The sequence below is a fragment of the Aythya ferina genome, assembly GCF_964211825.1.
Source record: "Aythya ferina genome assembly, chromosome: 8".
In the NCBI taxonomy this organism is placed as follows: Eukaryota; Metazoa; Chordata; class Aves; order Anseriformes; family Anatidae; genus Aythya; species Aythya ferina.
Window position 1 is genome coordinate 6,504,238 of NC_140304.1, and position 25,649 is coordinate 6,529,886.

Here is a 25,649-nt window from a genome sequence, read left to right on the forward strand (position 1 = left end):
TAATGTATTGTATATCCACCGTCTTCTACTAATAGAATCTGCACAATTGTAGTGACAGCTGAGTGGATTGTTCTTTTGGTTATTAAGAGAGTTTTCATTTCAGCAGCTTGTAAGTTGATCATTTCCTGGATAAGCCACCTTTTGAGTTCAAGAGTCTATTTTCAGTCTACTAGCATCTTTCATTGTATTACTTTACTTTGGAATTATTAAAAATAATAATAATAATCAAAAATGAAAAACAAGAAACAAAAAAGCCAGTAGCACAAGACGCTTACTTCTTACTTGGTTTTGCCTCCCAATCAATCACCCACTAGTCGAAGAACTAGGGTCAGTTGATTTCTATCACTATGGAAGAGTTCAATTTCATAGTACTAAAACTCACCACTTCACAGCAACGGTTTTGATGACACACCAGGGTAAAGCCTGTATAATATAAAGCAGAGGATACCAGGAATGAATACTCTTCTGAGGTCAAGGGAATTGAATTGCATAGAAAAATAAGACCTCAAAAGCAGCATAATAAAGGTATTCAAGATGATGGAAGTGCTCAATAAAATAGAGCTTTAGATATTTTTACACCGGTGAAATCAAAAATTTAAAGGATCACTTACCACTCAAAAAAGCAGGAATAGCAAAACATGAGGAGAACTATTAAGCTAGGTAGTTAAAATATAATGCATTATTTGTTTCAGTTATTTTCACAAGAAATAAGCATAAACAGTGCAAATATCTAGAGAAAGACTCCAGAAGATGACTTCCTGAATGGCTCAGACAGCCAATATTACAGTTCCTCGAGGTAGAATTTTATGTGTTTAAAAAAAAAAAAAAAATGGTACTAAAGCTTCACTGAAGTCACTACAGCTACAGAGATCCATCAGGGGGGATATGGCCCTCCTCTAGCAACAGGGTTGTGCCACCACCAGACTGCACATTGCTTTGGAATGCTTAAATCTGTTATCTTTTCTGGTATCACAATTGTTGCTTATCACTTTAATAAATGGAGTTTTGTGTTGTAGAAAGGGCTGAGAAAGATCTGATGCTAAGGCACAATGAGACAGAGAGAGGCAAATGTAGAGAGCTCCATTTTCAAGAGAGTACCCTTTCAAGGCATTTTCCCTCAGGGCCACTGTAACAGAATGCTGTATTTAAATCAGCGGGTCATGCACCAGAAGATGGTTTAACTGCTAATTAACACTAGATGATATACTGAAAATTCCATGCTAATTAATTCTCTGTAGATTTAAGTGCCCTTCCTTCTATGTCATTTTCAATGAACATATTAACATGAGGAATAGAATGGCATTAATTACTAATTCATATGACAAACATGTGAAGCTATATTAAACAGTTGATGGAGGTTAACTAAAAAGGAACACGTGGGTCAAAGTTGTCAACTACAGGCCATGGTATCATAAAGATACCACACATTAAAAACAAGAGGGTATATATTACCCATTCAATCATCCTGTCAGTTTGATGTTGTTCTCTTTATATTAGATTTTCTTGCAAGATGATCATTATTCAGAAAATAGGATTCAGCTGTTCAGAATACAATAGTGAAAACCCCTAAAAATGAGAGCAAGTAAATTGAAAGGAAAATGGCAGTGATTGCAGTTTTGATAAATTAACTGCTAACTATCCATACATCAAAACAGTCTGAAAATAGCAAAGAAACTGGGTAGGCACAAGTTTCAGCGGTAGCTAAAGAATCAATATCCTAAATACCAATCCTGCACCATTTCCCCTTTAGAAAAAAAGAAGCATTTTAACTCACATACATCATCACCTAGAGCTACTGGTTTAGTACGTCCTAATTTTGAGGTCCGAAACTAACTCAGTTAAAGTGAAATCCAGTCACTAGAAACAAAGATCATGAGAATAAATGCCAGACAATGCTTATGATCCTAAAGGACCTCAAGCTCCAAGTAACAACCACAGGTCAGCCCAATTTGGCATTTCAAAAAGCATACAGTAGAAGTGGTTACAACGCTAAAGTTACATTTTGTATTTCACATAAGAATACACCTACTTGCATGGTGATTTCTGTAGTTTACAAAGTTGTGATTGTCCCATCCAGTACTTTTCAATGAAGGTATTGTTAAATTATCATGAGAGAAACGTTACCTGTCAAGGCCTGTACAGTTTATGCTCCTTGTTTGTATAACCATGTGTACTCTCACACACACACTTTTAAATAATTTTATATGAGGGATTACTGAAGTCTCCTGAAAAGCCAGATTTCAACTTTGATTTTGATGTCAGAGCTATTATAGTCTTATTACTGTAGACCATATTAGACTGCCAGAAGGGACAAGGAGTTTTACCAGAAAACTGACCATAGCTTTCACAAATGACACCCAAAATGGGATGTAAGATAGTTCACAGATAACAATGCTAGAGCAACAGGAAGATCTTGTTTGTGTCAGCTGTCTCTAATACCTTTCACATTTAGCAAGAAAACCCTTTAGTTTTTCTATGCCTCCAATAACATTACTTCTACAAACATGGTCATTACCTCAGCCATAAGAAGACATAGCTATTCTTTGCTTCAGTAAACAGTATTTGCACCACCACTGACAGTTTCCTACTGCAAGCCAAGTGAATCCCCCAATTTGACTTTGGTGTATTTTTATTTTTTTTTTAATATTCAGTTGATCTCTCAAAGTTCTGTTACCTATTTATTTATGATGCCCAAGCGTTATGTTATTTAGTCTCCTAATTAAAATTCTAAATATTTAATAATCATTTAAGTTGACAGAATAGCTTTCAAAGCATTTATGAGAAGGGTCTTCTAGAAAAATGTCCTTCCTTTGATTCAGTACTGTCAGTTGTGTATATAAATAGTGTCTTTTTCAATTAAAAAAAAAAAAAAAAAAAAAAAAGGAAAAGAAAAATCATCTCTTCAGAAAACAATGTCTTTGAATTAAGAAAGACCACAAAGAAGACTAGCATGCAAATCATTTAAAAGTCAAAATCATACCTCCAACATATGTATTTTTCTATTGGAATTGAGAATTTCTGCTTAATACAGTAATAAAATCATTTGGGACACTTCTACATTAGAAATTATGTTCATCTGTAGCTAAGAAATATAGGAAAGAACAGTGTTAAGGGATTCTTGTTTATTTTTAATAGCATAGTAAATTACAGAATCAGAGAATTTGGAGCAGGAATGCTAGTAAACAAGCTTTCTCCCTTGGACAGCTAAGGTTAAACACTTATTTTCTCACTGTCTCCGTGGAAAACAGTTGTTTCCTCATTTAGTCACCCTACAGAATTCACACTAGTAAATGCTACTTGCCCATACATTCAGATGTTTCATTATCCAAAATGATGTCCTATCTTTCATGAGAGATGGGGATACAGGCACACCCCTTTGAATACACCCTTTCTGTCTGGCAAAGAGCAAGTCTGAAAAACTTACAATCGATTCAAAATACAGATTTAGTTATTTAACTCAGCAATGCTACATAGATAGGAGGCGGTTCTGAAGGGCAGAGGGGTCCAGGAAGGCTGGGCACTCTTCAAGAGGGAAATCTTAATGGCGCAGGAAAGTTCTGTCCCCACGTGCCCAAAGACGAGCTGGGGGGAAGAAGACCAGCTTGGCTCAACAGAGAATTGTGGCTTGATCTTAGGAGGAAAAAGAGGGTTTATAATCTTTGGAAAAGTGGGCAGGCACCTAGGGAGGACTTTAAGGATGTAGCGAGTCTGTGCAGGGACAAAATTAGGAAGGCCAAAGCTCATCTGGAGCTCAATCTGGCTACTGCCGTTAAAGATAACAAAAAACGTTTCTATAAATACATCAACACAAAAAGGAGGACTAAGGAGAATCTCCATCCTTTACTGGATGCGGGGGGAAACTTAGTTACAAGAGATGAGGAAAAGGCGGAGGTGCTCATTGCCTTCTTTGCCTCAGTCTTTAGCGGCAATACCGGTTGTTCTCTGGATACCCAGTACCCTGAGCTGGTGGAAGGGGATGGGGAGCAGGATGTGGCCCTCACTATCCATGAAGAACTGGTTGGTGACCTGCTACGGCACTTGGATGTGCACAAGTCAATGGGGCCGGATGGGATCCACCCAAGGGTACTGAGAGAACTGGCAGAGGAGCTGGCCAAGCCGCTTGCCATCATTTATCAGCAGTCCTGGCGATCGGGGGAAGTCCCAGTTGACTGGCGGCTAGCAAATGTGACGCCCATCTACAAGAAGGGCCGGAGGGCAGACCCGGGGAACTACAGGCCTGTCAGTTTGACCTCAGTGCCAGGGAAGCTCATGGAGCAGATCCTCCTGAGAGTCATCACGCAGCACTTGCAGGGCAAGCAGGCGATCAGGCCCAGTCAGCATGGGTTTATGAAAGGCAGGTCCTGCTTGACGAACCTGATCTCCTTCTATGACAAAGTGACGCGCTGGGTGGATGAGGGAAAGGCTGTGGATGTGGTCTACCTTGACTTCAGCAAGGCTTTTGACACCGTTTCCCACAGCATTCTCCTCAAGAAACTGGCTGCTCGTGGCTTGGACTGGCGCACGCTTCATTGGGTTAGAAACTGGCTGGATAGCCGGACCCAAAGAGTCGTGGTGAATGGAGCCAAGTCCAGTTGGAGGCCAGTCACTAGTGGCGTTCCCCAGGGCTTGGTGCTGGGGCCGGTCCTCTTTAATATCTTCATCGATGATCTGGACAAGGGCATCAAGTGCACCCTCAGTAAGTTCGCAGATGACACCAAGTTAGGTGCGTGTGTCGATCTGCTTGAGGGTAGGAAGGCTCTGCAGGAGGATCTGGATAGGCTGCACCGATGGGCTGAGGTCAACTGCATGAAGTTCAACAAGGCCAAGTGCCGGGTCCTGCACCTGGGGCGCAATAACCCTAAGCAGAGCTACAGGCTGGGAGAGGAATGGTTGGAGAGCTGCCAGGCAGAGAAGAACCTGGGAGTGATGGTGGATAGTCGGCTGAATATGAGCCAGCAGTGTGCTCAGGTGGCCAAGAAGGCCAACGGCATCCTGGCTTGTATCAGGAACAGCGTGACCAGCAGGGCTAGGGAGGTGATCGTCCCCCTGTACTCAGCTCTGGTGAGGCCGCACCTCGAGTACTGTGTTCAGTTTTGAGCCCCTCACTACAAGAAGGACATCGAGGTGCTTGAGCAGGTGCAGAGAAGGGCGACGAAGCTGGTGAGGGGCCTGGAGAACAAGTCCTACGAGGAGCGGCTGAGGGAGCTGGGCTTGTTCAGCCTGGAGAAGAGGAGGCTCAGGGGCGACCTTATTGCTCTCTATAGGTACCTCAAGGGAGGCTGTAGCGAGGTGGGGCTTGGTCTGTTCTCCCATGTGCCTGGAGACAGGACGAGGGGGAATGGGCTTAAGTTGAGCCAGGAGAGTTTTAGGTTAGATGTTAGGAAGAACTTCTTTACTGAAAGGGTTGTGAGGCATTGGAACAGGCTGCCCAGGGAAGTGGTGGAGTCACCACCCCTGGAAGTCTTCAAAAGACGTTTAGATGTAGAGCTTAGGGATATGGTTTAGTGGGGACTGCTAGCGTTAGGTCAGAGGTTGGACTCGATGATCTTGAGGTCTCTTCCAACCTAGAAATTCTGTGATTCTGTGATAGATACTACATAGAAGCTTGAAAAACAATACATACAGAATTTTCAACCTTGCTAGAGAAAATGGCACACCACATGCTAAAAAGAGCTTAAAGCAAGTCCAAAGGAAGCAGAAGTGAGAAGACTTTAAGATGTCTTCTTCAAGCATGTCATCTTCAATCAATGATCAAAGTAAACATCCAAAATTGAAAAGAAAAAGAAAAACGTTTTCCCAGAGACATCAGTACATTCCCACTAAATCCAGTACTAGTTAGCCCTTACAGCCAGAAAAAGAACACCAGACAGTCCAGTAAGATACTGAATGCATGGAAGATGAGAGAGGAAATGGGTGGAATGGAAAGCAGGAGAGAATTCAGATTCAGCTGAACCCAATTTGGACTGACCATTCACCTCCAATTGAGTTCTAACTGCTGTACCTGGACTCACTTAAGAAGTGCTTATTTCCTTAATTAAATTTTACATTTTCTGTCTAAGGTATCTGTAGCAAAAGGGAAGGTACTACACATTGAAGGTAGTATCTAGCTGTCCATAAGCCCCTGCAGTCAGAAGAATAACATTTGTAGAGATGGCTTATCTTGGCAGAGTAGACCTGCCTAAGGTATTGACAGACTTTGAACAAAGTGTTTAAGTTTGTAATGATAACTCCTGGGCCAGTAGGTGAGTTCCTGGGTAGATTTAGTCAGCAAGTTTTTTAACATAGTTATGTAATGACAGACAGGTGGGACTTGCTATTAGCAGAACATTACTATAATTCACAGGCAGTTACATGCCTCACTTGTTTGTCTCAAATGCATTTAGTCTCCTGCAGGTGAGTTACAGGTTATGTTTGTTAAAGACTGACAATGTTCTTAGAATGGATAAGTGAAATATATTGTCTCCAGGTGTACCTTCTACATGCCTCCCCTTCCTTCATCACACCTTTCTCCTTTGGGGGCCCCATGCAAGAGACTCAAGCTCTACTCAAACACTTTATGTTCGCAGATGCAAAATGGATTTCAGCTCAGCTTCCTCACTCCCACTGCAGCCTCCATCACCTCTGCTGCTACTGTCACAGGTATTGCCTATCCACTCAGCAAATATAAGACAGAGAGAACAGCATAAACAGATGAGGCTTGCAGACTGACTTCCTCATTACTAGTGTGCATTTTACTAATGAGGAGACAACAACAGGACATCCTAAATGCCCTTCCCACAGGTGCTAAGCAGAGAAGCTCAGTCACCAGTACAATCCTTAGGCTTTTCTAACAGGTTGTGCCATTTTTCAGGCTTGAGTAACTCTAGTAGGATCTATGTCTTCTTGAACATAGTTTTGTTTTTGAAAAGTACCTACTGAAATACTTAAGGGGAATTTGTGTTTTGTTCTCTGATGTTGTTTGCGTTTTGTGTTTGCTTTTTTAAAAGCGATAGAAATAATTTATCTCAGTGAGGCACATTTAAACACAAACGAGCCCATTTATAATCCAAAATTAAGGAAGTCAAAAGGTATTAATTCTGTTACAGATTTTTCATACATCTTGTATGAATGCATGTTTGCCACTTCAAAACAAAAACAATGGGGTTTCAGTTTTTTAGGAAATGTTTCATTATGGGATGAAGGGAGAAATTCAGCACCCATACTGAATACAAGGATGCAAGTTATGGATAGATTCAGAAAAATGTAATACTTTGTAACTGATTGCACAGGGGAACCACCTCAGCCCATTTTGGCCCCAACTCTTCTGCTGGAGAGGAGGACCACAGGACCATCATACATTATCTTTTTTCAAATAGACAGCTTCTGAAATAAAACATGCAGGACTTCTCAGTATCTTCTCATCATTTTGCATGCAATTAGGCAGTCATGAGCTACATGTGCTTTTGAAGGCTCCCAGCATTTACATTTAACATGCACTGAGTTTGCTTAGATTGGTGTAAAGTGCAAGATACAGCCTCACACTTCTTAAACTTGAACTCTTCACAGCATCAGAGATCTCACAAATGCACACAAATCAACATCTACAAGCATCTTTTGTAAGACTTAAGGAGTAGGGGGTTAGCCTTGAATAGGTAACACTACTCCAGTAGGTTTTTGCATGCAAATTCATCTGTATGTGATCTAATCTTGATCTTCTCTTCACCCTAATCTTTTTTTTTCCCCCTCCTTCAAGTAATGCAGTCTTTGAGAACACATCTATATGGAAATTAGTTCTGAAGATTGTTGTAATAAATACCTGCCAAGTATATAATACTAGTAGAATTTACATTTCTTAAATATGAAGAATAGGATTAAGATATGGAAAATTAAAAACTATTTCATATCTTACACTTTTACACTGCTAAGCAGAGTACCAGTATGGGTTTTTTTATTTAATAAAAAAATATCATCCAAACTTCAAATAAGCAAGATGGTTCAGCCACAGTACACCACGATTAATATGTCCACCTTTCTAACAATACTGTTCACTACAAAACAAGCACCCAGGGAAGCTAAGCCTCCGTGAGACATTTGTGCATGTCTTTTTATTTAAACATGCATTTTACATAGATCGTTTCTCAAGTACTTACCATTATCTTCTTAGACCAAATTAAACAAGCGCTCAAGTTTCTGTCAGTGCCTTAGTCCATCAACACTACATGAGGTTATAATAGTTGTTCAGATCATGGAAATTCATTGAGAAGTTCTATACTTGAGACATTTAATAGTAAAAGGAATTAATAAATTTCTGGACTTGATAACTAACAAAAAAGGCTGTATTTGGATATTTGTATATGTTGTCTAAAACATGCAAGCACATATTGACTACTTAGATCTTGAAAGCTGAAGTTACTCAGTCTAGTCTGACCCGGGTAATGTTATTATATAAAATGAAGTCCAAACAGCTCAATTAGAGTTACAATCAGTGGCTTCATTTTGCCAAAATCAAAGCCAACAATGAAGACAGTGTGTATTCAAATCAAGGAACATGAATTTCCTAACAAAATCAGGTAACTTTATGTTTCTGTCTGAACTTTAATGCATAGGAAAAACATTTAAACACCCCCATAAGCAGCACCTCGGGGTGCAATTGCGTTTGAGGGCAGGTAGCACCAATGTGGCCAGGGCTTCTGCACCTATCCTTCTACCACAGTCACTTTGCAACACATGGGCTTGCTATGCTTCCCTGAGAACTGGGGTGCCCAGACCCCCTTCCAGCCCATGCTTGTAGTCCCACTGCTTCCCAGGCTACACCAAGGTGGGGGGTAAACTAAACACTCCAGTTTTCCTTTCCAGGAAGGAAAAGGCTTTTCCAAAATGCACTACTCCTCTGAATTACCTCCTGCAAATAGTAATAGCTAGATTTTCCCTCTCTGATCTCCTTCCTGCTCTTTCTCTGGTCCCTGCTGTTGTGGGCAGCTGATCTCCAGCCCACAGGTGGGGCCCATGCTGCCATAGGCACCACATGGGGCAGGGTTTGCTCTGCTGCCTTTCCAATGTCATTCTGGGAGCTTGGGGAAGCAGACAGGGCCTTGTGACTCCTCAACTCTTAGAAAATCAAAAAATTATAGAAAAATCAAAGCTATCGATGTAACACGGGGTGAAGCTTTTTTGCTCTTTAACTGAGCAGACCTCTCAGTGTGAGCAGCAGGAATTTTGCTCACCTGAGGGCTAAAGAATTTGGCTTGGAATATATAAAACTTAAGGTGCCTTATGAAAAAAGGTATTTATGAATTTACTAATTTATAGTGCCAAATTAGAAAGCTCTTATTCACTAGCAATTATTTCAGGCTATTTGACTTCTTTTCCTTTCATTTTTGCCCTGGAGTGTGAAGACATTTTCCAGTGAAGGTTAGCATGGAAAGAAGCACTATAATCTCACTGGTCTCTATTTTTGCATGAAAACCAAGAGCATGGCTATCAATAAACTGTTAATGCGAGCCAAATTTCCAGGCAGCCCACCACAGCCACCCCCCTGCAGTGGTTTCTCTGGGCACAGCTGTACCCTGGCAGAAGCTGGCTCCCCTGTACAGTGTTTGATCTCATTTGTTGAGTTTCCCTCCATCTCTACTATAGCTTCTTAAACTTTGATTCCTGCAGGAATCAAATTTAATCTGTTTCAGTATATTTTATGCTCCACTGATTTATTCAAAGCTGAATAAAAGCATTGCAGTACTTACGTTTTCTATTTTATTTTTGGAACTGTATTATTAGTAGCCCCATTCAGTAACTAGAATAACTCGAGTCAAGCAGATTAAAAACCCAAGCTACACCTGTGGTATTCAGCTTGCACTTTAATCTTATCCACTACATTAAAAAAGGTCTGGATAAAAATGAGACAGATTAACCTATCACTCGTCTTACAGAAGTGTCTTTATGGTAAAAGAAGATCCAGTTCTACAGCAAGTCTGGTAAATTTTGCCCTTCTTTTGCTGGAAAATATCACCCCTGTACCAAAGTATTCCATTTCACTGTACAAAATGAAAAAGCCATTTTGAGCTCTACATGCAAAAATGTATCTTTAATACATACCCAAAAGAAACAAAAAAAACCTGTATATCTTACATTTCATTGATACCAGAAGGAAAATGGAAATGCTTTTGTCTCATTGTTTAATTTGTGTTCTCTAACATATAGAATTATTATTCAATACTCCTTTTTCAGTGAGATTCCTCCACTTCTATTTCTAGTCCCACTCTGCTGTTCCCTAAGTTTTCTGGTTTTAATATAAAATAAAACTGAATAAAGGATAAAGATGAAAGTAATAAATAATATATATAAGAACAGCCTTAATATAACATGCATATTTGTATATATACATACATGAGATGATCAGCTAGTAAATATTTTATTTTGCTTTGTATAGGGTAGAATATATCTAGATGAGCTCAGACAGATTGAACAATAAAATGAACCTGACAAAATGGGTTTTAAGTCAGGAAACAGAACAGTAAAGCAATTTCCTGAGTTATTTAAATGCTTTCATTGGAGAAATGTCATTACATACTTGAATTACACTGGAATATAATTATATAAACACCACAAATAACAATGTTTTACCAAGAAAAACAGAAGTTTAGAGAGGAGAATTATTTCCTGCCATTTTTCTTCATTTTAAGAAATGTTCTGCTTGTTATAAGAAATAAATCAAAAGAAAGGTTTCAAATTTACTTTACTAGTCCATGTCCTTAACACTTACGCACATACTTATCTTTAAGTATATGATATGTAAATAGCTCCTCCCCCCAGGTTTAAGATGGGCTTATGCAGCCCATATGCAAAAGTCTTCCCCTTGATCTACTTTGGTGACCTTGATCAGAATTTCAGCTCCAAAATTTAGTATCACCGAGGATGTTTATGAACAGACTGTTCATGAGCAATTAATTTTAATCTTTTCATAGGTAAAGCCAGAGGACTTCTTCTTAGCTTTGGTGTTATATACGTTAACAAATCTTCACAAATATCTCCTCAGTGTGTCTAACTGAAGTGAAAGACTGCAGAACAATATTGTCCAAAATCAGACAGGATATTGAATGATCTGAGAAATTTGTGTTTACTTCAGGAAGTTGAAGTTCAGCAAATTTCAACAGCCTCAGATGGTCAGATGAGAAAAGAATTGTAAAACGTGCACAGCTGAATTTCAATATCACTTAGAAATTCTCTATTAAATTTGTTATAGTAGAGCAAAAACTTACACGTTAGTTAGCATCCATCTAACCCCATTGATTTTAGGGATCCCCATAAAAAGATGGAGTGGGATTAGAGCCTTTTCCAGCCCCAAAATTTGCATCAAAATTTAAAAGCCAGCAGTGATTTTATCTAGTTGCTTTCTCATCAGCCCAAACAACCCCAATTCATACCATACACACATTATAAGCCAATGCCACTTTCCTTCAAATAGCAACAGCTCTATTGCTCTAGCAGGACATTAAGCCATACTCTGTCATATTGCAAATTTAAAAGGAGGCCTGTATGAACATAATTTCAGTTTAAAAACCTGTACTTCTTCATGAATTGTTCCATAAAACAGTATGTTATGACCAAACAACTCACCTCCTCAAAGCAATTTCTGTCTTAAGCTTAGCTTTCAGGGAAGATTAATTCCAAGTAAAAGATGAGGAACCTTCTCCCCAAAAACATACAGCACCAAACTGAAGAATATCCATGCCTCCTCTTCCCACTTCCATAGTCCTTACTAGTAACATTTATATCCAGAAAGTGAGTTGGAGATAAGAAAGACTAAAGTGTATTCTCAGTGTATTCCTTTTTACATGAGCCCCTGCTACAAATTCCCACATAAATCAGTCATTCAGGCTTCTTTCCCCCCCACAGCAGCAAACATTATTTCCTACAGTGTTCATCTGAATCTACAAATAGCCAACAGGTCTAAGAATTCACATTCTCAACTTCCTCTGTGCATCAGTTTCCCCATTTACAAAAAAAGAAATAATAGTAATGCCCATCTATTTTAAATGGATATTATCTTTCAACTATGTTTGAATAATTATTCTGTTTTACCAAATGACTGTTTTAAGTAGACCGCTCATTAAAGCTAGTTCAAAAGAATACAGCTAGCAAAATGCACTGGATAATTTTTTTGTATTATTATAAGAATTAACTTTTAACCTGTAATATTCAGACTAACAGACAACAGCTATACAAAATAAAATATTTTAAATATTTATGAAGTTTTTATCCAAAATTTTTCAGTCTAACATTTTTAAATTATCAACTGTGTTTTACGGAAGTGGTCTTGTTTTATTCATTAGTTCAAATTTACTTATCAGCAAAATAATAGTGCTTTTTCAAAATGAGCCTAAGTTGAAAATTCTACCTATTAGGAATTATTTATTGTTTCCTAAATATATTTTCTTACACTTACAAGATCTGTCAGTGCCACGGTACCATGACCCATAGTTCTGTGTCTTATGTTCCAACCTCTGTCTGAAGCTGATGTTTATCTTGCATCTGAGACTCTTGTTTATACAATTCTAGAAGCTGACAGTGACAATCCACACATTAAATATCATACCAGCTTTATGGATCTGTTTTTCGAAAATAATGTAGGAAAAAAAAAAAAAAAAGTGTAGGTTTGTGCTTCATTTTTTTTTTTAAAGTCATTTATTCGCAAAAGTTATCTTGAGTATTTAAAATGCAGTTAATCTAGCAAAAGTCTTCGAAAGCTTTATTCCTCCTTATACAGAGATGAAACACTGACATTCAAAGAAATGAAAAGAAAGTCAAGTTAGACTACCATAATCCCTCAGGATAGAGAGAATTTCTGTTGAAGATAAATAAATCAAATACAAGGGGAAGTGAGGTGAAGTATAATGCCATTTAGGGAAAAAAAATTAAGGCAATAATATTATTTTCCAAGCATTGGCATATACAAGCATTGGCCATCAACAGAAATATCTTTTCCTTTGTAGTACATTTATTTATATCCCAGTACAAAAGTTATGCATGCATAGCATAGAACAGAAAAAATGTGTTTCTATTATGAAGAGAATCTATATTTACTATTGTAAAGGATTCAGATTGTGCCTATTTTAAAATACATACTGTCCTTAAATAAACCAGTCCACTCGATCATTAAACATTAAATCAGTTAAAGACAGAATTTTTGGAAATTCAAAATGTGGAGATGAGTTAAGCTGAGTTGTGCAGCAGCAACAACACTTGTTGCAGGAGCACATCCCATCTGCAATCTGACTCACATAAGAGACAATGTGCTCGTGTAGGGTCCCTGCGCACTCTGTAAAAAAGATGTTCGATTGACCAGCTTGCAGGAGGTCAACTCAAACTATACAGAAGGACTCAGAAGAAAAATTTACACACCAGATGTGCTTTTTAATTGTTATTAATTCCCTATTTGTCCCTGACTGACTCTCAAGAAGTATCCTGTCAGAAGGGTGAGGACCCAGCATACAAAAACAATCAAATATTCCAGGCATAGAAGACAAAATTTAAAGAAATCATAGAAGTACAAAGAAACTAAAGTAATTTTTGTGTTTGAGCATACTGGAGTATGGATATTTGGATTCAAAAGAAAAATCTTTCTTCTTCCTAAACCGTCTGTTAAAGTAACATAACATGTTTCCATAGTAATAGGATTGGAAGGTACACAATTCTTTGACAGTGGAGACTGTCTTCAGTAAATGGCAGAGGAACACTCTATGAGGTTATTATTTAATTCAGTTAATAACAGTGTTTTTAATTTCTAATTCTCACATGGCCCTTTAATAGAGTCCATCCATAAGTTCTCCAAAGTTTTAATGCTAACTACATGGAGGCAACTGCAAGTGGAACTACGTGACGGCCAAAGGGGAGATGGGGAAAGCCAAGAAAAGACAGGAAAAATGTGGAGAAAAATCATGTTGTACTCAATTTGTTTAACTTGCAAAGGCCACAACTCACATCCTTGAGCACTGCAGGGTTGGTTATAGATGACCATACTCAACTTTCCAGTTTTTGTTCAAATTGAAGTCAAGGCTGTAAACATCCGGGTTTTCTGAGGATTTTCTGCAGGAGAAAAGGAGAAGAAAGCTAAAGTCACTCGAGCAGCATGTCTACATATGGCTCCATAAATATATTTCAGCCACTTAGAGAAAGCTTCTCCTAATCTTCTGCTATTCTTGTATATGCACACCCCACTGACCTTCCAAGTATAAACTAGTTTCATTTAGTTGTTCGGTCTAGCAACATTTAGGGCTATAACGTTATTTCTTTTCTGTAGAGGGAACAAGCTCAGAGATACCAGTGCCTTGTATTTCAGACTTCACAAACATCATTTCCTTGAGCTGGAAGAGGTCACTGCTGGAGTCTGATGCTTCTGCTCATGCACTAACAAGGGTGCAACAGTTCTAAATCCTCTTTAAAAATAAACTTTTTAAATTCAATTCCTAGGCTAAAATTACTAGTTGATACTAAATTTCATGTTTCAAGAGTAGTTTCTGTCACATCTGCCAGTTGAGAGTAACTCAATGTGACAATTTCAAATACCTGCTTTTCTAAAGATGGTCTTACATTGCAGTTGTCTTTCCTCCTCTTAGCTGCAAAGTTCCTTCTGACCTTCTCTATCTCTACTTGTTTCTGTCTCCAGAATTACTCTTTTACTGTTCAGCTGCCTCTTGTTGTGTTTATCCATCCCCGAGGAAAGAGTTAAAGGAGAAAAGAGGAAAACATCTACAATTAAATTGCTCTTTAACTTGTCCCTGCCCCTTGGCAACTGCAGGTTGTAATTTAGCTGTTTACTACGCTCCCTCATCACTTTAGAAAGAATAAATAATGTAGGGTCTTGCATTCATATTTGCAGTAGAAAAGGAATGCTGGGAGTTACAAATTGCTGCTGAGAAGATAACCACATTCAAGGGGCTAAAGATTAGAAAGACAAATCTCTCAAAGAGGTCTCTAAGAAACACTTTAAAGAAGAAAAAGAAAAAAAGAAAAAAAAAAAAAAAAACCTTTTAAGTCTGTAATGGCTTGAAGAAACTCTTATTACCAATATGGTAGGCTTAGAAGAGACTTGTGTGTCTGTCTATAGGCATAAGTAGAAAACAAACTTATCTTTCACAACAGTAAGAAGAGATTCAGGGCATACCTATAAGGAATTTTTCTCCAGTAAACATCTTGCATAATTTAACTATCAGCTTGTGACCTACTTATGTAGGACTGTTTTTGTTATCCTGACTTTTATTAGTTCAAGGTTGTGTGAGTCAGAAGTAAGCACTTGCCCGTTAGTGTACTTTGCATGTCTTATTCTCTGGACAATCAAATGAAAGCAAAGCATCTCAGCAAACAAAGTTGAAAGCACAACCGTCTTCAGGTCTCATGACTCAGAATTCTGGTGGCGAGCTCTGCAGTCACAGACTTTCAGACTGGCTGAGGTGGGAAGGCACCCCTGGAGATTACCTAGTTCAACCCTGTTCTCAGAGCAGGGTCAGCTAAAGCAGGTTGCTCAGAGCCATGTTCAGTTAGGTTTTGAATATCTCCAAGGATGGGGACTTCACAACCTCTCTGGGAAATCTGTTCCTCTGTTTCATCATCCTGACAATAAAGTTTTTTCCCTATGTTTAAAAGGGATTTCCCCTTTTTTCAGTTTGTGCCTTTTGCCTCTTGTCCTGTTGTCACCGGTCATTACTGAAAAGAGCCTGGCTCCATCTTCTTTACATCCTCCCTTCAGTATTTATAAACACCGATAAGACACCCCTGGAGCCTTCTCTTCTCCAGGGTACACGATGTCAGTTGTTTCAGCCTCTCCTCATGACAGACACTCCAGTCTCTTGGTGGCACTTCTCTAGACTCAATCCAGTAAGTCCATATGCCTCTTGTCCTGTGGAGCCCAGAACACAACCAGACATGTTTCACCAGTTGGGAAATGGAAAGTAGGAACACTTCCCTCAGCCTGCTGGCAATGCTTTTGTTCACCAGGGCTCCTAAGTCGTTCACTGCAGAGCTGCTGTCCCACTGGTTGGACCTCAGCACGTACTGCCACATAGGATTACTCCTCCCCAGGTGCAGCACTTTGCATTTCCATTTGTTGAACATCTTGAGATTTCTGTCACCCATTTCTCTCAAGGTCTCTCTGAAAAACAGCACAACCACCTGGTGTATCCAGCACTCCTCCCAGTCTTGCTTCATCTGTAAAGCTGCTGAGGACACAATCTGTCCCATCGTTCAGGACATTAAAGAAGATGTTAATCAATATTGGACCCCCAAGGCCAGTGTTACCAGTAAAGACTGAGGCCAAGAAGGCAGAGTAGGCTCTGCCTCTGAAGGGCAAAGGACAGGAAAACTGCCTTTGGTAGGGGAAGAATTTGACTTAAAAGTGAAAGCTTTGTTTGGCATGTTCAAATAACTCTTCAAGTCTGGAAAGTTCTCTCTACTAATGTGTTTAAACGGCATCGATATGAAATCCCTTCCTATGTTCAGAGAAAGCAAGATGTCTATTATAGACAAAGGATAGATCAGAATGATTTCTCCAGCTCTAGTGCAGAGTCAGAATATGTGAGGGGGGTCCCTCCACAACTCACTGATTGAAGCGTTGTTGTGTTTTTTTTTTTTTTTTTAATAAATTTACACGTATGATATGTGTAAATTTTGTATTGCAAAAAACATAAAAAGTTAGAGGAATATTTTCCTGTATCATAACTGGAAAAAAAAAAAAAAAGTAATTAAAGAGTAACTAGAACCATTTGCACCCCACATAAACTGATGCTTGATCAGGTGTGGACAAAAAGTGAAAAGGAAAAAAAAAGAAAACTCCTATCAATGAGCTTGGACAGTGAAAACTAAATCAAGTAAATAATGACAAATACACAAGATTAAATAAATAAATAAATCTCTAAATCCCATACGATGTTATTACAAACAAAATTGAAACAATGAAGCCCAAAATAAATGCAGCTTGGTTTCCTGTGGATTTGTATCGTGATTTAAGCTCTGATTTGAGCTTTTTCTCTGGTATGGGAATTTATAACCTCTCTCACAAAACATGAGCTCTCTACTATTTTTTCATCAGTCAAAATGCTTTTGGGGTCCTATTTTTACAATGCTACTAAGAACTCAATTATCTTTGTACTTCTGCCCTTCTGTCAAATTTGGTTGACATCGGCCAGTGGGTTCAAAAGTTATTAGGTGAGACATTTAGACAGACACTGAGACCAAATAAATGCAGAAATATTATTGCCATAAATAAATCAGATTAAAAATATTTTTACAATAATCTTTTACCTTTTTATGTTCAATTTCATGCATAGGAAAATCTGTGACACCTACATCCTTATAATATGGAAATCCTAAGGAACAAGTCAGACTGCTGTTAAGGACTTTTTTAGAGAAAAAAATATATATATTTCATAGCAGCTAAAATTGTTTTGGCAATAGTACTCTGATCCCTGTAAATCTTTATGAAATAACACAAATGAAATATGAAATAACATGCAAATGAAAATCAGCTTCTCACTAAAATAAACAGGATGTGAAAGTATCAGGCTGAGCTCACAAGTTCAAATAAAAAATACAGGGATCACTCCAGTAGTATCTAAAGCGATCTCCACTTTCAAGACACTAGTAATCTGTCTGATTCACTGTATCTTATTTTTTCTACCTATTTAGGTCAGATATAATGTCTAATTTTGGATTAAATTTAGAAGTGCAGATAAACTACCATATTTTTATTCATCCTTCTACAATTTCTACATCTACATTACCTGGAAGCACTGTACCCAGATTTTACATTTTGCAAAATAAAGCACATGAAATAAGATTATTTCAATGAATTTTATGTGGGTTTTTTGTTTGTGTTTGTGTTTGAGTTTGTTGGGGGTTTTGGTTTGTTTTTCTTAATGCATGTGTTAGTCTTTTATTAGAAAAATAGATTACCATGATTTTTTTTTAAATGATGCAAAGATTACTTCTGTAACACAGGCAATGTCTTTCCATATATTCATTTATGAGAAGAATCACAAATGAAAAGATTAACCTGACCACTGAGGACACATTTAACATAAGCCTACCTCAGGCTCATCATTACCCATATGGCATTGCTGACCTTGAAAAGCTTTCATGTTAACCAGAAAAGGTGGTACAGATCTGGGATACAGAACTCAACAAATGCATTGCCACCTAAACTATGTTCACCTCTTTGTGACACAATAATGATCACATTTCTGTTTTAAAACAACATTTTTTGCTTTGTTCTTAATCGTTAGTTTTTTCATTAGCCTTAACTAGAACAAACAAACAGAACATTTATATGAATTCCTGGAGTTCTGTGACGAGAACAGCTGAGATAAAAATATCACAGTACCTGACCTTTCTTGACAGTGAAAGTCAAAGACAGAAGGGCACTTTCCAGCGCCCATTTTTGAAGAGAAGTTAGTCTAGCAGAAACAGACTGCAAAAGGAGGCCCAACGAGAAGGGACGGTTTGAGTCCCATTGCAGCTGGGCAGGGAGGCAGCTTTTCAGCACGGGGCACCTACACTGCCCATGGAGCCAAATCTATGTGGTGCAGGAGTTGGTCACTTAAGAAATCAGCACCCATAAGAGGGAAGCAGCCTTCTGACGGGAGAGCTGAAAACTCTTATAGCTGACTCTTTCACAAATTTCTGGGTACAGGTCAAAGTCTGAATTTTCATTAAGCTGCTTCAGCAAGAACTAAAGCATTCTTAACAGTAGGATAAATAAGTTTAGTAGGTTTCCCTAGTATCAAAGACAGAAGCTTGATGTTTTTGATTATTTTGTGGGTTAAAAGTGGTTTCAGTGCCATGACAGTGGGTAGCATTAAAAATCAGTCAATCAATAAATACAAATCTTACTGCAACATCCTTAAAAAATTTATAAAATAAAATAAAATAAAATAAAATAAAATAAAATAAAATAAATAAAATAAAATAAAATAAAATAAAATAAAATAAAATAAAATAAAATAAAATAAAATAAAATAAAATAAAATAAAATAAAATAAAATAAAATAAAATAAAATAAAATAAAATGTTCAGGATTAGGCTTCACTTGCATTGAAACATTGGATCATAAGGTATCCTCCACGGCTTGTGCTTCTGAAAGCCTGCCTTCAAGAGAACATAATCATTAACAAGATAAATAAGAAATGCAAAATAAAATAAATATAGATTGCACAGAATGACATTTTTAGTCCGATGAATAAGCAAACTCAGCAAATTCAAACATAACTTGTCAGTAGCTAACATTTCTTTGTGATCTTCACAGTTCATATTTCTTGTACAACAACAATCATAAGACATCTAAATTTCTTTATTTAAAGGACATTATTCATGTGCATTCATTTATAATACGTTGCTTGAATTTATTTCACTCCCATTAAAATGGGAGGTATATTTTCAAAACAAAAGTAAGATTTATACTTTTTCCTTTGAAACTCTCCATTTAGCTGTGTCCATAACAGTATGGGATAGCTGAGATGAGATGCTGCAGTTAATCCTGCAATTCAAATAGTGAAAAGCAGAAACATTTGATAATTCTTTCTCCAACCTCACTGTGGCAACAAAAACAAAACAAATTCTCCTGGGAGATGGGGGAGGGCAGAAATGTTATCAGAAGTGATAACATTGAAGTGTTTTTTTTATATATATATTTATCAGTCTAGGCTGTGAAATACACACAAAAGACAGAAAAGGCAAAAATGGCAGCACATGTAGTAATCTCCCAGGGTACCTTTATCAGGGAGCTGCCTGAGCTAGGCTCTTCTCGGCTGCCTGTAGTTACCCTCAGTTCATGCTGGTCAGGTCTTTTACCAGGAGAGTTTTTCTTTCAGTATTTATGTAGTGCAGCAGGCAACTGTTTACCTCAGAGGCATAAAAGTAAATCCGGATGTGTTTGATCCATAGTGCCACAGTGGCTCTGTTGCCTATGGAAACAAAGGCTTCTTTTCAGGGAGTTCACACAAGAGGCCCTGTGATGCTAGAGAGAGCCATCAATTTCAGCCACTGTATTATTTGTAGGTATTTTGCTGATATGTATATATATACATATACACATACATACACACACGCACATAGATATCAAAATCTTACCACTGCAATATTCCAGTAGGATCAGATGAGACAGTTCCAGAGTCTCACGTTAATTATAAGTTACTTTATTTAAACCCCTTTTAAACAGATTAATATTTGAAATCTAATAAGTGTTCAAGCTATAACCATCTGTTTTGTTCCTCCACCTTTCACAGTGTAGGTTGTTACATGCTTTGTGGACAGCAGCTTGGCAAATCCGTTTCATGCTTACTCACAATTTCGGCTTTTGAAGATGACCCTGAGCATGGAGTTTTGAGATGCCGCAAAGAAAGGGTAACATACCAGAAGCACCCTTCTTAAAGGTTTCCTTTGTAAATCTCTTATTTGTGAATATGTTGTAACTTCCTAAGTGCCATTCATGTATAGACCTCTGCACATTTTACAGATAATTGATCAAGTATGCTACATTTCAACGAATCCCAGTGCACAGCGTTTGTTATTTTGCTTCTCCCAGTGAGAGACTGAGATGGTACAGAAGGAATACAGTCAGATCCAGGACTCAATTATAAAATATATGATGTTTTACTCTAAGTACAATATAACATAGGGTAGATCTTCAGCTGCAGACTTCTGCAGTTCCAGTGTTGGAAAGAATATGGTTCAATACCTCCTCCGTCTTTAATGTCATCATTGAAGAATGCATTCATAAAACATATACTTTATGTGACTTTGCTTAAAGACCTCTTGTACAAATCTTCAGATTTCAATTTGAGAAGGTAAGTAGCAGCTAAGAGCTCCTGCTTTTACTTACAAATCATCAATTAGTATAACACATTTCTAACTTTTGCAGCATGGCATATGCATACTTACATTACTAGATATATAAATGAATCAACAGTTCTTAACACTTTCACCTAAAATGAGAATCCTCGATTTTACATTTCTATGGAAGCATTACTTCATAAACAGTGCTAATGTTTTACACTAAACTAAAAGAAAACCATTTTAATTCATTTAAACCATATTATTCTCCATTAAGAACCTAGGGTCAAAGAAGCCTTGAAAATGTCATCTGTATAAATATTCATATACACATGAATGGAAAACTTCAGAAGCAGATCTGACAGTGGAGACAAAGAATAGCTTCTCCACTTTGCAGTGGATGACTAAGATCATTTGAATGATTTATTGATAAGCCAATGTACAGAAGAAGTACAAAGAGGACAGGCTGGACTTGTTACTAAAAAAAATGATTACAAGAATGCCTTGCTTATGAATTCAAAAAAAAAAAAAAAAAATGAGTACTATGGGAAGGCTTGTTTTGCTAAAAGCACCATATAATAAGAAAAAAAGATACTGATGATACAGCTAGTTAGTGATCTGAAATTTCCATGACCTTTTCCACTGTTTTTGTTGGGTGATTTTTACTTGCTTCTTTTGCATTTGCTTTCTTTAGAAAAGGAAGGATGCTGAAATTCAAACAAGATGTTCATGACCAAGCTTTCTATTGAGCCTGAATTACAACACTCTCTGGAACAATAAAGTTGCTGGTAAATTCAAGACAAACTTTAATGTCATAACTGGGTTGTAGGCAAATTATATGTCAATTCTGCCACCTTTCCTATATAAAGTAGTACTTACCTGAGTAATCCTATTGAAAATAGGGGGATGATGTGCACTAATTAATGCATGGGTGGCAGACTGGGAACAGAGAAAGCAAGACTTGTTAAACCCATTGCTTCTTGGGGAAGGCCAGAGCGAACTTCTGGGCAGCAGCTACACTAATCTCCAGAAATACCAGCAATTTTAAATTGTAAAGGGATAAGCACTCCAGATGTTACATGAATGGTCAAAAACTATCGATGATTAATGACAGCTGCTCAGGATGTCATAGAACCAGCTTCAAGGAATACATCCAAAACTTACACCCCAGTGCTTCTGAGACATTTTCAGGCTTTCTTCTTTCTACATCTGCAGCTACATCCATCTTTAGACCTGCTATGCAGCTAAGGTGCTGGTCAGTGTGCAATGCACAAAGACGTACTGCTGTGAAGAAGAGTAAGCATAGCGTGGTGCTCAGTTTTTCTTACCTTGGTATAATTTGGTATATCCTTTTTGCTTCATGACCTGACAAGGCCTGGGGTCAGCACCAGAATCTTCTTGATGTTCAGAGTTGCATATACTAGAAAAGAATGTTTCTTTAATCCTTTCCCCTTCTACATAAACAATAAAGCAAACCAAGTATTCATGCTGATTAACAGAAGGCAAGATTTAGGACTTCTAGCAGATATACTCAGCAAAGGAAGGAAGGAAATACCACCCTATTGTAAAATATAGCTCCTCAATTGCTAGTCTACTTAAATTAGTTTAGTATTTTTCTCACTATGTGGACAATAGAGAACAAAAATGTTGTTTTCTAAAGGGGCAAACTATGTGTTATAATTTACTGAAACAATCACATCTATTCTTAATGTTTTTATTCAAATTCTGTTCAGGATAACTGACAAAGCAGTAATTATATAACAAATGCATCATCCTAAAACATAAGAAAAAAGAGACAACAATTATAAATAAAGGGTAAAAGTCAGATGACTGTGTTCAAACAGACAGAATAACTAAAATTCTGGATTGCAATCTTAAAAGATTTAGAATAAAGGAAGATTTTTAAAAGGAAGTCCAGCTTTAATTTCAAAAGCTAATTAATTTTTTTTTATGTCGTGTTCTTTTTTTAATTTCAGCTTCTAACAAGAGGGGGTTGAACAACAGAAAAAATTCAGATGCAAAAGCAGACACATTTGACAAGTTTGGTAATACATGAAAAGAACTTAAAGTATTATATTCGGCTTAAAAGATTAAAAGATAGAAAAATAAAAGTGTTCTTCTTAATTAGGGAAGCCATATGCTCTATGAAATAAATCCTTGTAGTAGGATAGCTTGTAATTACAACCTTATTTTTAAACAGACCCTGTTAATTCTGTTATATTCTGTATTTCTTATTTATTTACTAAAATATTAAGATCACAGAGTTGTTATGAAAAAACGCACTCCACAGTTGAAAGAATATCACAGAAATAATTTTGCTATCCCTCCTCCTATAAACAGGAGATAATAAATATGGCTTTACATGTTAAAGATTTTTTTTTTTCTCTACATTGAAAATTTAGAAAATAAGAAAATAATAATAAAAAAGAACTCCCTCACTAAGTTTGTCTTGCTAAGTGTCCTGCTAGTATGGATACAATAGTTAAGGGTATTCAGATGAAAATAAAGCAGGAGTATAACTTACACATTCTAAAACCAGAAGGCATGTAATTCAAATACCTGTTTCACCTTAGTGCGAGGACTCCTCTGATTTTTTTCTTTTCAGCTGGTAGTGGACCTTATTTTTTTTTTAGTAAACAAATGATATGAAGTTATGACTTTTTCTTTCAGAACTAATTTCTTTTCTGTAAAATTTCCCATGCTTCTCCTTTCTAAATGGGAATATCTTTAATGCAACTTTCACTCAGAGACTCCAAAAGATCACAGCCATCCATATTGCTTCTATTAGGAAAGATGGTAATGAGGTATTTTCACATAAAGAGCTATTTGTTTCATAGATACAGGTGTGTTTTTATAACTATATAATTTGAAAGTATAAATCACATATTTTTCAGGTGCCAGATTTCCAACACAACCAAGATCATTCAGCCTATATAAAAACATGAATCATCTCATACACGTTAGAAGCATAGTTCATTTCAAAACAAAACTTCTTGCTGAGAACAAACTGAAGGCAACATTTTGGCTGGGCTGTACTTTCAGTCCTGAGGGGCTCAGGTGCCCTTTCTAACTGTGCTAAGCACCTTATGGGTTATGATTTTAAGTTTCCATGGTCACTGGTGCTGGCACTTCCTTTATTCAATGCCACTAATCCTACAGGCATGCATACTGTGCAGCTCACTTCCCTTCAAGCATTAACATCAAGCAACTGAAACAGTTTTATGCCAGCGCTTCTGTTCTGATTGCTGAGCCAAAAGGACAGGAAATCATTATAGTCAAAACATTTCTAAGAAAGATCACTTTAATACAAAATTACATCAATCACCTTGAAGAAAAAAAATATATATTTCAATTGATGTCATTCATTCATGGACTAATACCAACTTGAGCTTGAAAAAGTTAGGCTGGTTCTGGAGAAAAATCATTAAAAATTAACCATGTCCTTCAAGAGAGATTTAAGTTCTGCATGAGAAGGTAACATTGTATGAGTTATTTCATATGATAATCCAAATGGTTTCTTGAAAACTTTTTTTCTGAAGACATTATTATGAAAGTAGTTTTAATTTAAGAGAATCCGCTAGGGGAAGATGACTGTGAGTGAAGTATTCCTTATTCTTTACCCTGGTCTGGATATATTCACCATTTAATCTAGGGCTTTACTTCACATGTGAGTGTCCAACAAGAGTCCAACATAGTCATACGAGTCCAACAAGACAGAATTGTTATACCTCTAATTCGTAATACGTTCACATATTCAGGACTGTTAGACACACTAGAGGAGGTACCTAACTTTGTACAAAATTTCATGGGTGGGTTTTGACATGGCCACATTTTAAGGATGTCTTTTAGAATTGTAGACAGTTATGTGTCTAAAACCTTTTTACTGGTAAAGGCTAACTGAATTTATATGTATAACTGAGGTCCCAGCTTTCTGCCACTAATATTCATGTATGACATCTAAAGTCAATAATTAAACTTCCAGTGACTTCAGTGGCACAGGACCATGCCCATATATCTTAATTCAGCCTATAAATCCACTTTTATATATGTCAGAGTACACAAATATGTGCTTAGATTTAAATATGCATTTAAATGGCAATGAAGCCATTGTGTTCAACAATTTGTTGAAAAAGGATGGGTGAATAATCTGGACAGTGATACTGTGGGATTGGATTCTACATGCACACAAAGTTTCTTGTTAAATGCAACAATATTTAATATTTTATGCACATGTAATTTACAGACATACAAAGACATGGACAAACAATATAATTGTACATAATTTTCAAAGAGAGCGTAGATCTCAGCAGCTTCTCCCAATTTATCGCAACAAGGTCTATATTCTGCAACATTAAAAATTGTCTAGTATCTACAGGGTATTAGCTGGTGGGATTAGTCAACTTCACAAGTTTAATTCAAATGAAGGCTTATTCGAGGTTAAAGGATATCCTTACAAATTTGTATGTACACTGCCATTAGAAAAAAAAAAATTATCTTCAGTTGTTTTAATTTTGGTCTATCTGTAGCATAACCATGTATGCATTTGTAAATTCAAGGTGTGTATTGAAGCTGCTTAATTTCAAATCAGCTAGAACACTGTGTTTTGAAATGGCTGGTACAGAACTGAATGTCATTTATTTGTTAATCTGCTTAGGAGAGACTACAAATGAAGGATCAGTGAAGGAGCAGAGAGATGCTCCAATGAGGAATGCGATGAAAATGGAGCTGAGAATGCCAAGAAAGAATTGAGAGTGAAAAAGAGAAGCATAGAGGGAGAATTAAGAATTCTCAGACTGTAACATTTAAGGGACAAGAAGTTTCCATAGGCCACCGACCTGTGGCATCATCACCTT

General features: G+C 37.2%; 1 protein-coding gene across 24 annotated transcripts in view; it reads right to left on the bottom strand.

Moving 5' to 3' along the window:
* LOC311441013 (uncharacterized protein) overlaps positions 1 to 25,649 on the bottom strand; it is a 291,658-nt gene that overhangs the window by 189,222 nt on the left and 76,787 nt on the right. For 17 of the 24 annotated variants that reach the window (XR_014695720.1, XR_014695721.1, XR_014695722.1 and 14 more), the window contains 3 exons: positions 22,125 to 22,216; positions 13,957 to 14,061; positions 12,422 to 12,584 (listed from right to left, as the gene is read on the bottom strand). The exons of 1 other annotated variant lie outside the window; for it this stretch is intronic. The gene's annotated coding sequence lies outside the window, so the exon portion shown is untranslated. The remainder of the gene's footprint in view (positions 1 to 12,421; positions 12,585 to 13,956; positions 14,062 to 22,124; positions 22,217 to 25,649) is intronic. 6 more of the 24 variants (XR_014695718.1, XR_014695719.1, XR_014695733.1 and 3 more) reach the window with 3 other exon arrangements.